The 17919-nt window shown below is 41.1% G+C and overlaps 1 pseudogene; it reads right to left on the reverse strand.

The window, feature by feature from the left end:
* Positions 1 to 3224: 3224 nt before the first annotated feature.
* Positions 3225 to 9530, reverse strand: LOC148152167 (granzyme K-like; annotated as a pseudogene).
* Between the last annotated feature and the right edge of the window lie 8389 nt (positions 9531 to 17919).

Below are 17919 nucleotides of genomic sequence, written 5' to 3' on the forward strand. Positions count from 1 at the left end.
TTGGTGTAGGTGTTACACATTTCAACATTTATATTTCCAGTAATGTGTCTGAGACAGTTTATACATTGAACATAACCCCTTAAAGATTTTGGAGAAATTTAAGAGCAAACATTCCAAACTGTTTAGGTGGAGCTTATAATAGCAGCCATTCAATTTGAAAATTATACACGTGGCAGGACGAGAGAAAATAATTGCCAATGCATTGTTGTGACTTTGATGAAAAAGGCTTTGAAAAGAAATGGATGGAAATAGACTGTAGTAGTGAGTGTTTGCACGCTTAGAATCAATGTAATCTATATAAATTGGAGTGTGGTGTAGGATGAAGAATTTTTAAAAATGAACCCATCTTTGCATACTGGTGGTGCTTTTCTTAGGGGCAAAACAGAGGGGTGTTTTGTTCTGGTTTCTTTTAGGAGAGAGATGTGGGGACAACTGATGAGCAGTCAGACAGTCATTGAGAGTTACAGCATGGAATCAGCCCCTTCGGTCCAACTCGTCCACTCTGACCAGATATCCTAACCTAATCTAGTCCCATTTGCCAGCACTTGGCCCATATCTCTCTAAGCCCTTCCTATTCATATACCTATCCAGACGCCTTTTTAAATGTTGCAATTGTACCAGCCTCCACCACTCCCTCTGGCAGCTCATTCCATATACGCACCACTTTTTGTGTGAAATGGTTCCCTGTAAGGTCCCTTTTAAATCTTTCCCCAGTCACCCTAAACCTATGCCCTCTAGCTGTGAGAAGATAAACAATTTGGGAGACATTTTAAAAAAATTGGAACAATAGAAGCAACCTGAGTGTTTGTGGTCAAGCTTTCACAGATCCAGGATTTTTAGTTAGCTTTCAGCAGTTATTGCTGATGTTTCATTCTGTAAGGGGTCAATATTGCCTGTGGCATTTCTCTTCATTTTTGTATATTTAAAGACACTCTTGGTGTCCATCTTGATATCACTTGCAAATTTACCCTCAAAATTTATTTTCTCCCTCTTACTTAATTTTTCAGATTAGTTTTCATTAGTTTTCAAAATTTTCCCAATCCTCCAGCTGACCACTAATTTTATCACATCATCAAGTTTTTTCACTTCAATCTGGTGCTGTCTTAACCTCCTTGGTTCACCACGATTGATTTCTCCCTTCCAAGAATCCTTCTTCCTCACTGGGACATGTCTTTGCTATGAGCCCTGAATTATTTTCTTCAATGTCTATCATTACTCCTCAACAGTCTTTGCTGCTCAACTCCTTTCCCAGTTTGCTCCAGCCAGCTCTGCCCTCATACATCTGTAATTGCCCTTATTTTAACGTTAGCATAGTTGTTTCTGAGGCCCCTTCTCTACCCTTCTCTGTGTGAGTAATAAGTAATGCACTGAAAACTGAACTGTTAACTCAATGAATGACCTGACTACCAAATGGATGGTCATGCATCACACTGAGGCTGACACCAATGTGATCTCATCAATGGAAATGGAATGAACTGTGTGAAAGTCATTGCACTCTTGTGGTTTGGAGTCTTGATACACAAGGTTTTGTTTTTTGGTTACTTTTTCCCACCCACAATCTCTGAGTAGAAATGCATAGCCTGAATCTTCTTGACTGTGTGCGACTATGTGTATGCTTGGCTTTAAAGCGGGTACAGTTTCATTTTCACATCATCTATTGCATCCTCTGCACCCGATGTGGCCTCCTCTATATTGGGGAGACAAGCCGGCTACTTGCAGAGCGTTTCAGAGAACACCTCTAGGACACCCGGACCAACCAACCCAACCACCTGTGGCTCAACACTTCAACTCCCCCTCCCACTCCACCAAGGATATGCAGGTCTTTGGACTCCTCCATTGCCAGACCACAACGAAACGATGGCTGGAGGAAGAACGCCTCATCTTCCGCCTAGGAACCCTCCAACCACAAAGGATGAACTCGGATTTCACCAGTTTCCTCATTCCCCCTCCCCCCACCTTGTCTCAGTCAAATCCATCGAATTCAGCACTGCCTTCCTAACCTGCAATCTTCTTCCTGACCTCTCCACCCCCACCCCAGTCTGACCTATCACCCTCACCTTGACCTCTTTCCACCTATCACATTTCCGACGCCCCTCCCCCAAGTCCCTCCTCCCTACCTTTTATCTTAGCCTGCTGGACAAACTTTCCTCATTCCTGAAGAAGGGCTTATGCCCGAAACGTCGATTCTCCTGTTCCATGGATGCTGCCTGACCTGCTGTGCTTTTCCAGCAACACATTTTCAGCTACAGTTTCATTTTACACAGTTGTTGTTAATGACTCATTTTGCCACATGTTTAAGACGTGTGGGTGAAACCTGGTAGTAGTCTCTTTTTTGTGATAGTAGCAATGCAAACGTAATGCAATCTAACCATTTCATTGATTCAGTTAGATATTTCTACTTTCAGGATTTCTCATAGAATAGTTGAGTTGATAACAAGCACAATCATCCCAACAAAACCCAAACACAGGCAATTGGCATAAACCCAATAAACTCTTTCTGTGCTATTATCATACTACAATTCTATTTTGTGATGTGACATCCTCAACAAGGATAAAGAATGTTTCCAAGTAGCTTTTCTTTTCCCTTACTGGCCTCTGTCTGTGCAGAGGGTTAGGAAGTGTTTGGCCACAACATTTCAACCATCAGGAGTGTGGAGCAGACTTGATACACCAGCTGGGCTTAGTCTGTTTATCAATTTTGTAGTTTTGTAAAAATGATACCTCCTACAGCACTGAACTCCTTCAGCACTATATTACCTTGTTGTCTCAGGTCTTGGAGCAGAGTTTGACTGCACATCAGAGATGAGTTTACAACTGACTCTGATAAGCTGATACTTGAAATCCATAGAACACAGGATATGATTGTTTATTTATTGAAACATAGAAGAGCTGAATATTTATTCTGGACAGGATAAATTTTATTTTGTTACTTAAACAAAGTACCTGCACGTGTTTGCCAATTCAACAACATGCATGTGATATTTCTTCATTTTTCTGACATATGCAAGTGAACACTATAAATTCTATTTCATAACTTGATTGAGGGATAAATATGTACAGACTCCTATTTTGAATTTATTTACAGCACATTAATTTCAAATAATCTCAATAAATGGAAATTCACAAAAGTAATTGCCAATTTATTTTGCTACACAAGCTAAATTGACCCACAGAAGGTAAAAATAAGACATAAAATTCATTATAGCCTAAACATTTTATAAGGTTCAAGTTGTTATTTCCTGAATCCATTCAATGTACTCCTTTGTGAGCCTTGTATAAATCCAGGCTTTTTGGCAAGTCCACATTTTTTCCCATAAGACACAATTCCTCGGAACTCGTTCTTACATATTAGTGGTCCACCTGAGTCCCCCTGAAACACCAAAAAAAATCAGTTATTCTGAAACTGGAAGGCCTTATTTGGAAGCACTAGTTTTCGGAGTGCTGCTCCTTCATCAGGTGGTTGCCAGTTGCAGTTAGAACTTGCTTATTTCTTTGAGATTGTAAAGAGAAGCAACAAGAAATTGGAAATAGTATATGGATTTCACAGCTATAAATTCTCATCAGTGAGAAGAAGGGCATGATCAGATCTCAATTTCATCCAAAATGTAGAGGAGGTTAAACAATAACAAGTCAATGTTTATTGAAAAATTTTTTTGTATTTCATTGCTCATAGCAGAGCCTAAATAAAAACTGAAACCTCGGATGTTAGGTATGTTGGTATAAGTATTTTGTATCAGATTACTCTACCACTTCCAACGACCTGCATCTCATGGCTTCTCTGCCACTTTCCCCCCAACAAGTACCCATGACCTCTATGGCTTTCACATCCCAACATGAACCTCAAACACCTCATCTTGCCTTGCTATTCGAATGGTTTCTTTCATAAGGCCCCATATACTTGGCTCATCTGAGTTTCTGTGCTGTGCCAATGTTAGAAACAACACTTTATTCAGTGGCCTTCCCTTTTCATAAAGTACTGCTTTTAACATCGGTGAGCTGGAGGAGCTGGAAGGGAGAAGAGCTGGGGTGATAAAGGAATGAGAATGTCTTAACACGCTTGTTGTTTTCAGGTAGATTGTGAGGAGGATCTATACTGGCTAGCAGAAGCTCAAAAAAAAATAACATTAGAAGTATTGTATCTTCTGGGCAATCAGACCAAAGGTTCCAAATGATGGGTCCTGGTGGAACCATCAGTGTGAGCTTCAGCTGAGCCCACTTCAGCTCATTTCAACATCTAAATTTGAGTACAAGCAAGCTCCTCAGAAGTTGCAATGTATACATCAACTCAATAGTAAGTAACCTGTTGAATTGCACAAGATGCATTGGTTATAAGCAACAAACATACTTTACTAACTAAAATAATAAATCCTAATTGTTCTGTTCAGACATTGCAATTACTTTTTAAACAATATGAAATGTGATGTGAGACAGGATAGGAACTTCTTCCAGGTTGATGTGGTAGCTATAGACTTAAACCAAAAGAGAAAATGCTGGAAAATCTCAGCAGGTCTAGCAGCATCTGTAAGGAGAGAAAAGAGCTGACGTTTTGAGTCTAACTGACCCTTTGTTAAAACTAAACAAAGGGAGAAATAGGGAGGTGCTAGGCTGAGAGAAGGTGAGTCATGGCTCCAGAAGCAAAGGTAGCAATAAACAGGTGATTTCAGTTTTGAGACACTCAAAGCTACCCCTCGCTGTTTACTTTTGGAATGTCACTTTAACAAAGCCTTAGACTCCTGCAAGCATGAGGAAATTCAGAGGGGTCAGGGTGGGGTGGGGGGGGGGTGGGGTTAGAATAAACATATGTCTTCGACAATTTGAGTCTTGGGCCCAACATCAAGTCAAATTAGAACATTTCCTTTGTTACAGGAAGTGTTAATGGATAGAGTTTCTTCTGCTAGTTTGTACCAGATCTTATGTAGCCTTACTAATGGCTCTTAGAGGGATTGTTGACGATTACAGCTAAATGCTGCCTAAATGTGAAATGTTTATATTTTGTCCGTTTGCAAAGAGCAGGAATGTTATCATTGAAGCCATTGTGTAGCTTACAATAGGAATTATGCAAACATTGAATTTACTCTATAGGGTAATTAGTCAGGACTATTGAAATCTGTTCTAATGTTGCACAATGCAGCAAAATGTTCTTTAACAGAATTTTCTCAACTTACATTTACCTATTAACCAAGAAATTTGGTTATTTTTTACATCCCAGATACTTACTGAGTCAGAATCTTTTGCTCTCTTTTCATCACCAGCACATAGTACACTTTCTGTTATCACAGGATGGTGGGTGTAATACTGTGCACACAGTGTCCTGTCCATGACAGTTACATTCACTTGCTGCAATGTGTCTGAAATCTTCTCAGTTGTAACTGAAGTGAGCCCCAACCTGCAACATTACAAATGTCTCCATCTTTGACATCCATTCCAATGTTATGACTTGGAGGTGCCAGTGTTGGACTGGGGTGTAAAGTCAAAAATCAAGCAACACCAGGTTGTAGTGCAACAGGTTTATTTTGAAGCACTAGCTTTCGGAGCACCGGTCCTTCATCACATGATTGCGGAGATTAAGATCATGCTCACAGAACTTATAGCCAAAGGAGACCAGTGTCATGGAGATGTGATACAGTAAACAATCTTAGATTAAAACTTTAATCTTTTTGACTGGGATATGCTGGTTTCTGTTCTTTGATATGTAAATTGTTTGTGATTGTTTTGTGGTGTCCATTCATTTGTTGTTGTAGCGTCTGCTCGGTCTCACCATTGTACCATACCTCAGGCTTCCTTGTCTGCAGCGTATGAGATAGACCACGTTGGCCGAATCACATGAGTGCTCGCTGCGTACATGATGGGAGGTGTCCCCATGTGTAATGGTGTTACCCGTGTCAGCAACACTATGACAACATATGAATGGACACCACACAACAATCACCAGGCACAACCACCTAATGAAAGAGCAGCGCTCCGAAACCTAGTGCTTCCAAATAAACCTGTTGGACCATAACCTGGTGTGTGATTTTTAACTTATTCCAGTGTTAGTTGGGCTCAGGACGTTCACAAACTTGTTCAGAGTTGCTTTGCCATTGAGCTGGAATTACAATTGAGTATATTCAAAAACAATTCAGTTTTTAATCACAGTGTTTACTATAGATGGCTATTGTATTTGCAAAGACGGGCAGTTGTTGAGTCTGCTCTGAGCAGCTGGGTGTTGTGTTTTTCTACAATTTCTTTTAAAGGAAAGAAATTAAATATTATACGGATTAACTATGGCAGGGGTGTTTCAAAATGTATACCTGGTTCTCCAGTATGACAGGCAGGCAACAGGCAATCATTATCATCAACTATATATAAAGTTATAGAGTCATACTTCGGTCCAACTCATCCATGCCGGCCAGATAGTCTATGTGAATCTAGTCCCATTTGCCAGCATTTGGCACATATCCCTATAAACTCTTCCTATTCATGTACCTATCCAGATGCCTCTTAAATGTTGTAATCGTACCAGCCTCCACCACTTCCTCAGGCAGCTGATTCTGTATACACACTTCTCTGTGTGTAAACATTTCTCTTTGGTCCCTTTTATATCTTTCACCTCTCACCATAAACCTATGCCCTCTAATTTTGGACTCCTCCACCCCAGGTAAAAGACCTTGCCTCTTTACCCTATCCATGCCCCTCATGATTTTATGAACTTCTACTTCTACCATAGCCTCCAATGCTCCAGGGAAAATAGCTCCAGCCTATTCATTCTCCCCCTATACTTAAACCCTTCAACCTGGCAACATCCTGATAAATGTTTTCTGAACCCTTTCTAGTTTCACAACATCCTTCCTATAGGAGGGAGACCAGAATTGCTTGCAATATTCCAAAAGTGGCCAAACCAATGTCCTGTACAGCTGCAACATGACCTCCCAACTCCTATACTCAATGCACTGATTAATAAAGACAAGCATATCAAATGCCTTCTTCACTAAACTATCTACTGTGACTCCACTTTTAAGGAACTATGAACCTGCACTCCAAGATCTCTTTGTCCAGCAATACTCCCCAGGACCTTACCATTAAGTGTACAAGTCCAGCTCTGATTTGCCTTCCCAAAATGCAGCATTTATCTAAATTAAACTCCATCTGCCACTCCTTGTGTATCTGATCAAGATCCCATTGTACTCTGAGGTAATCTTCTTCACTGCCTGCCATACCTAAAATTTTGGTAATATTGTGTAGAAAATATAGAGAATCACCAGGAGATGCAGAGAGTTCCTCAAGAAGTAGGTTTTTTATTTGCAAACAAAAAAAACCATGACACTGAGAAACCAGAGTCTCGAATGCCCCCGAACCTCAGGGTCCATGGATTTTTAGATTTTTTTTTATCACGTTTCTGTTAGCTTATTAGCATATCAACTATATTAATCAAAGTACCTCACTCTAGCTCCACAATAGACCAGTGATATTAGTTCCCATTATCTCTTTACTTGTATATTCTACTTTATGTTATTCTAATGTCATGGTTAGATATTTAGTTCTAATTCTTGCAATGATGGTCTTTCATTCCAGACCCTACTTAATATTTTCCTAATGTCATGATTAGATATTTATTATCAGCTCTGCTACAGTGATCATCCATTCCAGACTAACCTGGCATGATAGATATTTAGCTTTCCATCTATTACAATAGTCTCCAGCCTCAAGCTGACTCTACTAACTACTAATTAGATATTTTAATGTCATGTCCCAAATATTTATGGTCCCAATCCTGTCATAATAACACTTAACAGAGAAACTTGCTGTATTACTTGTGTTATCTCATCTCGCCATAGTGACCTTTCAGCCTTAACCTTACTTTGCTAAATGGTGTAAGAGCTATGCTTATCCCATCCTGCCTTCTACAGACCACAGATTGCCAGTGGTCTTCATGCTTTAAGCCTTCCCATGCTTTCATGTTCTTTATTTTCCATAGTATCATCTGCAAACTTACTAACCATACCTCCTATGTTCACTTCCAAATCATTTATATAAATAACATATATTGGCATAAGCAAAGACATTGGGCGGCACGATGACTCAGTGGTTAGCACTGCTGCCTCACAGATCTTGGCTTAATTCCAGCCTTGAGCGACTGTCTGTGTGGAGTTTACACATTCTCCCTGTGTTTGCGTGGGTTTCCACCTGGTTCTTCGGTTTCCTTGCACAGGCCAAAGATAAGAAGGTTAGATGGATTGGCCGTGCTAATTTATCCATAGTGTCCAGGGATATGTAGGGTTGGTGCCTTAGACATGGGAAATGCAGGGCTATGGAGATAATGTAGGGGATGGGTCTAAGTGAGATGCTTTTCAGAAGCTCAATGTGGATTCATTGGGCCGAATGGCCTGTTTCCACACCATAGGGATTCTACAAAATTGACATCCAAACCACGTTCCTGAAACAAAATGTAGGTTAAGTTTGAGAAACGCTGAAACTCCAGTATCTGCAGTCCTCACTTGCTCCTAAGTTTAAGAAACAACATGCATAGCCCTGAATGTACATCAGTACCAGTCTGCCTCTATTCAGGAAAGCCAAGACTCCTGGCACCCTGACAGGTAATCCTTAAATAGGCTGCACCAGATTTCCAGAAAAAAAAGTTACATTTATTAAAGATACTTCCCAGAGTGAGCAAGCAGGAGCAACAGAAATATATCTCCTGGATCTCCTGGAGCTGCTGTTAACCATGCTCACCCCATATCCCTACAAATTCCTGAATGACCTTGTTTTTCCTCTCTTACATAAATGTTCCTTATCTTTTTATCCTAGCCACTTCTCAACATCCACTTCCCATTCAATGACTGTTCTGAGGCTATTGAAGGTCACACCGGAAATTCAACAGCTTTTCATGGGCCGGCTGCTTTAGGATATTCAATAGCACGTGTTGAACAGCTCACAGCCTTAGAATTCTTACAGGGTGGAAGCAAGCCATTCAACCCCTTCCCCAAAGAGGATCTCAGCTCACCCCCCTACCCTACCCCTGTAATCCTGCATTTCCCATGGCTAAATCACCTAGCCTTCATATCCCTAGACATTATGGAACAATTTAGTGTGGCCAATACGCCTAGCCTTGTGACTGTGAGAGAAAACCAGAGCACCTGGAAGAAACCATGCAGACACAGCGAGAATGTCCACATTTCACCCATTTGGCAAAGATGGAATCAAACCTTGGTCCCTGGCGCTGTGAGACAGTAATGCTAACCACTTAGCCACCATGCCACCCATCTTATTTACGCTTGGCCTGATGTGAGAAATGTTGATTCTCCTGCTCTTTGGATGCTGCCTGTGCTTTCCTAGCATCACACTTTTCGTCTGTGATCTCCAGCATCTGCAGTCCTCACTTTCTCCAGCTGGTGGGCCACAAGTTGGGGTACAGGGATGCTCCCCTGTCCCAGACTGTGCTTATATAATTTCTGGTCTTTACAACTAGAAATATGTTGCAAAAACATTTTTACCTGAAGAAGCATGATGTCATTTTTGTACAATTTTGAGTTGTGCAAGCTGTGCAGGATCATCTCTTTGACAGTGAATACTTGTTGTTCTTCGCTTCTTTTGAAGGTGAGTGAACCCCAAGAACAGCATGAATCTTTTTCAGTGGACTGATTTCATTGTCAAAGCTACAAAAATATCAGATAAGTTATTTTCAATAACATTTTCTGCAGTCAGATGGTTCTGGAAGATGGATGACTGAATCAAACAGTATCAAAGACACTTATGAAGAATAATTGTTGTCATTTTCATTTGAGTGAAAATTAAATTGTAAATTATTAATAGTTAAATATTAATTACATTCCTTTGTAAGTGTTTTGCCCTCTGTTTTATTGCATGAATTTATTTGGATTAATACCTTTGTTCAAACTACAGGCAAAGGAAACTTGCGCACACTTGTACCTTTCTAACATGTCTCTATGTGAGTTATTGCTCACTGAGCTAAAATTTTGAATTCTTGCTCTGTTGAATAATGCAATAACTAGATGTGAAAATATTGCAATCTAAATGCATAAAAAATGCACCTATGCTCAGTAGCAGCAGAGAAAATGCACTGCAAAAATTCATCAAGGCTGCTTAGATAGACGGTTCCAAACCTACAATCACTTCCACCCAGGTAGACAAGAATGGCAGATACATGGGACCATCACCATCTGCAAGTTCTCCTCCAAGCCACTCACCATCCTAACTTTCAATATATCATCACTCCTTCAGTGTCACTAGAATTCCCTCCTTAATATCATTGTGAGTCTACTTTAGAGCAAATGAACTGCAGCAGTTCAAGAAGTCAGCTCACCAACACCTTCTAAGGGCAACAAAGAATAGGCAATAAATGTTGACCCGGCTGGCGGCCCAGTAATGCTAACATATCCTCTAGCTTTGCAAGATTCTGTTTCCCCTATCCAAACCCTTCTCCCCCTTTAATTAGTTTAAAGCCCTCTCTACTGCTCTAGTTTTTCCAATCCCCGGACAGTGGTCCAAGCATGATCAAATGAAGTCCATCCCACCAGAACAGCTCTCTTCTATCCCAGTATTGATAGTGCCAGTGTCCCACAAACTGAAAGCCATTCCACCACACCAATCTTAGAACCATTTAACTCCTTGACATTGTTTACCCTCTGCAAGTTTTCCTGTGGCTCAGGTAGTAATCCAGAATTTGGATGTTCACCTTTTTGATTTTGCTCTAAACTATTTAAATTCTTTCATCAAAACCTCCTTTCTAGTCCTATCAACTTTGTTATTAGTAATGTAGACAGTGACAACTGGTTCCCTCCCTCCGACTCCAATTTCATCTCCAGTTCCGTGGTAGATGTCCTTAGCCCTGGCACAATGCAAGCAACATAGTCTTAAGGATTTTCATTTACAGTTGCAGAGAAAAATATCTGTCCACCTAATCGAACAGACCCCTACCACAATGATATTCCTATTTCCTTCCTCCATTGAATTGCTTCGTGCATCACAGTGTCATTGTCAGTTTGTCCCTTCTCCCTGTAGTCCCAACTTGCATTCACACAGCTCTTGAGTGCAACCTCCTGGATCGTTATATCTGTCTCACTAGCAGGCATGCACTTCTGTCCCTGATTCTGTCCCTTCTGTCTGCCTGAAACAATCTGTCCAGATAACTACCCCCTTCCCCAATGTGGCCCAAGGTCTGCAGCTCAGACTCACTCACTCCGTATTTGTCTCACTTCAGCAAAGTCCTCCCTCACATTGGACATGCTCCTTACAGATTATGCAGTGTAAAAATTTCTTCTCATATGTGAGTCTGTTTTAATTGTTCACTTTATTGTGTAGTATAGATGTAATGCAATCAAATCTAAACTATTCCATAGCAGTTTTCTCGATTGTGTAAGGTTATTGAAGAATATGTACAAGTGCAGTTCTGAACAAGCCATGATTTGGATGAGCCAGTTTTGGACTGGGGTGGACAAAGTTAAAAATCACACAACACCAGTTTCTAGTCCAACATGTTTATTTGGAAGCACTAGCTTTCAGAGTGCTGCTCCTTCATCACTGAAAGTTAGTGCTTCCAAATAAACTTGTTGGACTATAACCTGGTGTCGTGTGATTTTTAAATCCGAACAAGCTAGTGAAACCAGTTATAGGCTTTATCTTAGCCTTCAACCAGCTTGAACATTCACATTTCAGAAATATCCTTCATTTTTGAGAGTGGATGTGTACTTGTAATTCTCACACTTTGATCATGTTATGTTTAGTTCTTGTTTCTCACCCAATGATATTGTTTATTCATCTCCATCATCTAAGTTTTGTAATTTGACAGGCATTGGTTCGTTGTGGTATTTATATAGCACATTTAATGTAGTAGAGGTTCCCAAGGCAGTTCACAGGAATCTTACAAAACAAATAGTGGGGTGGCACGGTGGCACAGTGGTTAGCACTGTTGCCTCACAGCACCAGAGACCTGGTTCAATGCCCGTCTCAGGCAACTGTCTGTGTGAAGTTTACACATTCTCCTCGTGTCTCCATGGGTTTCCTCTGGGTGCTCTGGTTTCCTCTCACAGTTCAAAGATGTGCAGGTTAGGTGAATTGGCCATGCTAAATTGCCCGTAGTGTTAGGTGAAGGGGTAAATGTAGGGGAATGGGTCTGGGTGGGTTGCTCTTTGGATGGTCGGTGTGGACTTGTTGGGCTGAAGGGCCTGTTTCCACACTGTAAGTAATCTAATCAAATGTAGTCACTAACGCAGTGGGACATTAGGAAGGTTGGCCAAAAGCTTGGCGTCAGACTTGTGCTTTAAGGCACATGTTGAAGGAGAAGAGAAATGCTGAGGTGTTTTGTGAGGGGATTCTTGAACAGTTGAAGGCATGGCTGTCAATGATAGAGCAGAGATGGTGCTAGAAGCCAGAATCGGAGGGAAGCAAAGATCTCAGACAGTTGTAGGACTGAAGAGGTTACAAAGGGTTGGACAAAATTTCATTAGCAAGAAGGAGAGTTTGAAACTTAAGGCATTGCTGCAGGCATGGATGGTTGGTGGCAAGATCCTTTAACCATAATTTAATACAGACAAAGCATAGACAATTTCATAAAGCAATCTCAACCATCAGCTACACTTTACTTCTTCATCAATTTCTGATGGGTTAGTTGAAGAACAGTAGCACTGGCAAACTAAGAATTTAAAATCCTGCTCCGGGGAAACAGTTTTGAGGAAGGGTCAGTCAGCCTGATATGTTAATTCTGATTTCTCTCCACTGATGCTGCCAGGCCTGCTGAGCTTTTCCAGCAATTTCAGTTTTTGCTCCAGAGAGTCATTGTTGAAATTGGTTTGAACCAAGCACCTTTAAAGTAGAAATTTTGAGGAAGTCTCACAGCCAATTCTAGAAATAAGTAATCATGTGCCTATAAAAGTGATCTTTCTAAAGAACATTTACAAGTATTTTCATGATTGAAGTTTTAAGAACAATATTGATACAATTACCCAAACTGCTCCCATATCCATGTGTTCTACTCTTCACCTGAGATTATATATTCAGTCTGTCTATAATTCCTCAAGGTTACATTTACTGGTAATCTCTTGCAAATTCATGGGTTTACCTGAAGCACTGGTGCTATCCTTCTCCTTGGGAATCTTGGTGTCACATGAAGTGACCTTACAGCTGCTAAAACCACTTACTTGCATCTCCAGAACACTACCTGAATTCACCACTGTCTCAGTTCATCTATGACAGAAACATTAAGCTGTTCCTTATTACCACCAGCATTGACTATTTTAATGCCCTACTCATCAAATCTCCAGTCCTACATTGTACCTTTCATGAACATAAGGCCTGCTGTCTGAGCCCTCATTCACACCAATTCCCATTTATTCATCACCTTATGCTTGTTGGTCAGTCAAGCGATCCATTGACATTAAAATAGTCATTCTTGTTTGTCAAGTCCCTTCAAGATCTAACTGCTCTTTATTTCAGTAATCTTCTTCAGCCCCAAAACCCTCTGAGAAATCTGCTTATCTAATTCAGGCCCATTTAGTATCCCCAGTTTTATTATGTTCCATTATTGGGGACCATGCCTTCAGCTGCTTGGCCCTAAGCTCTGGAAATGCTGTCTGTTAATCTTCGTCTGCTCATTTAACATGCACCATCCAGCCTACCTATTGTCTGAGTTAATGACAAGTCAACACCTTCTCAGGGACAACTAGGGATGGGAATAAATGCTGGCCAACCCAGCGATGCCAACGTCCCATGAGCGAATTTAAAAAAAGCTGACCTTGGGTTAAGATATGTCCCTCAATATTAAATTTTACTTTATGATGCTCCTGTGAAGTACCTTGAGATATTTTCTTTCATTCAGGATATTTTATAAATGGAGTTGCTTTTGCACTATTTTGGAGATATCCTTATTGCACTTGTCAGCAGATACTGCTCAGATATTTTCTAAACTGGTTAAGGTTTTTGGTGAGAATTTCCTCCTGCTCCCAATACTGAAAGTAGAGAGGAGTGGTTGATGGTTTATGCACATCATTATGTGATGGGATAATCCCAGAGAATCAATGGGATTTCTCCTGTCCTTTAGCTTATACATATTGTTAGAATGTAGCTTGTAATATTATTGCCATGGCCTGCTTGCTTTTCAAAAAAAGAAACAGTGTTGTAACTTATGCTTGTCAGTGCGCGGCCATCAGCACCAACTAGTTTTAATTAAAGTTCCTCGACAAGCTGGATAGATATCATATAAGGTTTTGAATGAGGTGCCACTTCCTGGCTTCCGATAATTTTCATGCAGCTGTTTAGATGGGTGATAATGGAAAAAAATATAAACAATACATATTTTCTGGGGGAGGAAAGAGCTGCCGACACTTCAGAATTTTAAAATAATCAAAGGTCGAAAATTAAAGACATTTTAAGGAAAGAAGAAAATGCAAAAGGACATTGATTTAAAGGGATATGGAAACAAAGTAAGGGTGATGTGAGAGGGTATAGAACGCATTGCCTGGAGGTTTGGTGGAATTAGGTTAGATTGAGGCATTTAAGAAAATATTGGATTGTTTGGATAAAAATGGTGTGCAAGGCTATGGGGAAAAAGGCATTAAGTTATAAAGCTGGTGCAGTCCCGATGGGCTGAATGGCTGAATGTGCCATACCAATTCTGTGATTGTGTGAAATGGCATTTTGCTTGTATGTAATTTTATTTAACTTTTTCATTACACTGGCAACAGGCATTTCTAGAGTCACTCACACAGGACAGAATTCTCTGTGCCCAGCTAATACACTTAGAAAGGCGGACAGTGGAATTTAATTCATGGTCAGGAACCGATTTGTACTCGTTAGCACGACATATGCACTAGTAACGCTTCAGCCGACTGAAATTACATTTTCAGCTGCAACTTCAGAAACCCTCAGCATTTGAGTTCACAAACCAGGTTATTTCTATGAAGCATTTGACTGACAGCGTTGACAGCATTCTCCAAGCCTCGGTGAATAGCAACTTTTTCTGTTACATCACACATTCATCAACAAGTTGTTTATTCGCACATATGCTTAGAGTTTGAAGGTGGAGGACTCTCCCTGGTATCCAGCTCATGAGAATTGGCCATGTGGCCAATGTAGTTAAATGCTTACAGTTAAGGCTGAAGGTAGACTGGACCCATTATCGTGCCAAGCCAGGCCAAGCAGCCACACTGCTCAGCACCCCTGCCCAGGACCATGCAAATGGGTGCAGCTTAAAAGGGCCTCAACATAGAAGGGGGATCATCCTATAAAGAGAATATATTTAACTTAAAGATTAGGTAGAAATGTTGGCTAGTAGGACTTGTTTTTGGGAGCACTGGAGGGATCCTAGGCAATAAAAGGAGCAAACTTTGATTCAAAGGGGGAGAGTAACAGTCATATGGGAAGTGGTGCCACAAAGGGTGGGAATTGAACATTAAGGAGAGGAACACAAAGCATTTAACTAAATTGCTGAGTAGAGGAAAGAATCATGCAACTGAATAGGGAGGTTATAGAGATGAGGCTGGCTGAAGGAATCTCATAGGAGTGAGATCATGGGGATGAGCAGGAATATCCAGGGAGATAGTGAAAGGGCCCATTGCCAAAGGAGAGGTTGAAGAAGTATTGAGGTCAAGACACAAAAGGAGAAGGCCATCAAAAGTACTGGGGAAGCGAGTCTATTCTGAAGGTTAAAGGGTGAAAGATCTGAAGGAGAAATTCGGAACAACAATGTTTTCTGGCAATGTTTTCCAAGATAATGACTCACTTTGACTGTGCAGAGCAAGAGGGAAGGGCCATCAATCTGTTTGCATGTTAGAAAAAACAAACCCGCTAAGGCAACCTAAACAAGAAGTGAAAAAGCAGACTGGCTTGTGCAATTGGTTTTGTCATTTGCGCAGCAAGGATTCAGTCACTGCCCACCAAAGTCTTAAAGCTGAAAACAGTTACCTGCCAAGCAGATGCCAATATACACTAATGTTTGACAATAGAGCATCTAACAAGCATCATTAGTGCTGATGGTGCTGGGGAGGCTTTGAAGCTACAGGACAATTAGGAGGCCTGTGCATGTGAAAGTTCACAAAATGGTGATTATACCAGAATATAGAGTACATATTGCAGGGTTGCCTTAAGGGGATAATCACAAGGCAAAAATCACCACATATATGAAAAGCAAAAGAAAGATAACAGAGGCATATAGTTTAAACACACCATGGAAACACCAGTCATGGCCACCAAGGTTGCAGCTCACCATGTTGAAGTGACTGTAGAGCAAGATTTTCCCAAACACATGAGCAGCCTGATAAAGGTCCCAAGGTTAGACTGCCTATATCAAAACCTCAAATGGAAATTTTTCATTTCGTTCCTGATATTTCTTCATAGATAAATACTCACATGCCAAACCTGATTAACCTAACAGAGTGGCTGGCTTAGTTTGGTAAGAACCAGAACGAGAAGAAGGGGCAAGCAGAATAAGAGACAAGAGCCTTAGGCCCTGCAACTGTGTGAACTAACCCATTGAGAAATAATGGATTGGAACTACTTGGAAATGAGTGAGAAGCAGTGAACAGGCGTCTTCAACAGTTACTCTGCCATGTCCTTTCAGGCAGCTGCTTGGCAAGGGAGGAAGCATTATGGCTGTGAGGTGAAAGATCACAATAGCCTTGAATTTCCTTAGGACTGGCTCCTCTTCAAGATCAACTGAGCACTTGACCAATGCTGATCCCAAGCCTACTCTGGGCAAATCACCCACCAAGGTGAATGAATATGTGCCTTGAAAGTTGGTGAGGAAAGCTTTGATGATGATTCCTCTGAGGTTCCTGACTCTTCCTCTTCAGAGGTATAAAGAGCAAAGAACTCTGTGCTTTGTGGAACTGGCAAAGCTTAGGTGAGGGACTGGGGTGCCCCTTATCTGGACTATGTTCTGGAGTAGGATCTGGAGGCTGTAGATGCAAGCATAAATATCTCTAAGTGCTATGGGACACCACCCTTACCAAGGTTTCATTAACACATTAAATAAAAGCAAAATATTATGGATGCTGGAAATCTGAAATAAAATTATGAAAATGCTTGAGAAATTCAATAGGTCTGGCAGCATCTGTGAAAAGAGAAGCAAAGTTAATGTTTTGACTTGTGTATAAATTGTGGTATTGACTCTATTTCTCTCTCCAAACAATTAGAGTTTCTCCAGAATTTTCAGTTTTTAATTCACGAACATATTGATGTTTGATGTGCAGCTGGTAGAAGCTGTTTGATGGCTGCACATTTCCAATCTCCCTTTTAGCACAGGCCCATTTGCCTTGCTCATCTACGTCCTTCTACATTTTGGTCAGGACCCTTATGTCAGACATCATTGAACACCTCCCCACCCCCCTCACCCTCCACAAACCATCTGTGGTCATGCTGGTTGTACATGTTCTTCTCCTGAAGAAGACAAACATTAAGAAACATGAGGAGAAAGTGAGGTCTGCAGATGCTGGAGATCAGAGCTGAAAATGTGTTGCTGGAAAAGCGCAGCAGGTCAGGCAGCATCCAGGGAACAGGAGAATCGATGTTTCGGGCATAAGCCCTTCTTCAGGAAGAAACATGAGTACTTTGCCTACATTGATAGATACAGATGGAGATGTGAATCCCCAGAGCTGTGATTGTCTGTTTGTGATACCCATGATGGAGAGAATGTGATATGGGGAAGTTTGCCTCCATTTGCAAAAGGTGGGCAGCACAGTGGCTCAATGGTTAGCACTGCTGCCTCACAGCACCAGGTACCTGGGTTCGGACAACTGTCTGTGTGGAGTTTGCACACTCTCCCAGTGTCTGCGTGGGTTTCCTCTGGGTGCTCTGATTTCCTCTCACAATCCAAAGAAGTGCAGGTCAGGTGAATTGGCCATGCTAAATTGCCCGTAGTGTTAGGTAAGGGGTAGATGTAGGGATATGGGTGGGTTGCGCTTCGACGGGGCAGTGTGGACTTGTTTGGCC

This window comes from Chiloscyllium plagiosum, unplaced genomic scaffold, assembly GCF_037043375.1.
Source record: "Chiloscyllium plagiosum isolate Xiang-an unplaced genomic scaffold, Cpla_swu_hap1 HiC_scaffold_1, whole genome shotgun sequence".
Classification (NCBI taxonomy): domain Eukaryota; kingdom Metazoa; phylum Chordata; class Chondrichthyes; order Orectolobiformes; family Hemiscylliidae; genus Chiloscyllium; species Chiloscyllium plagiosum.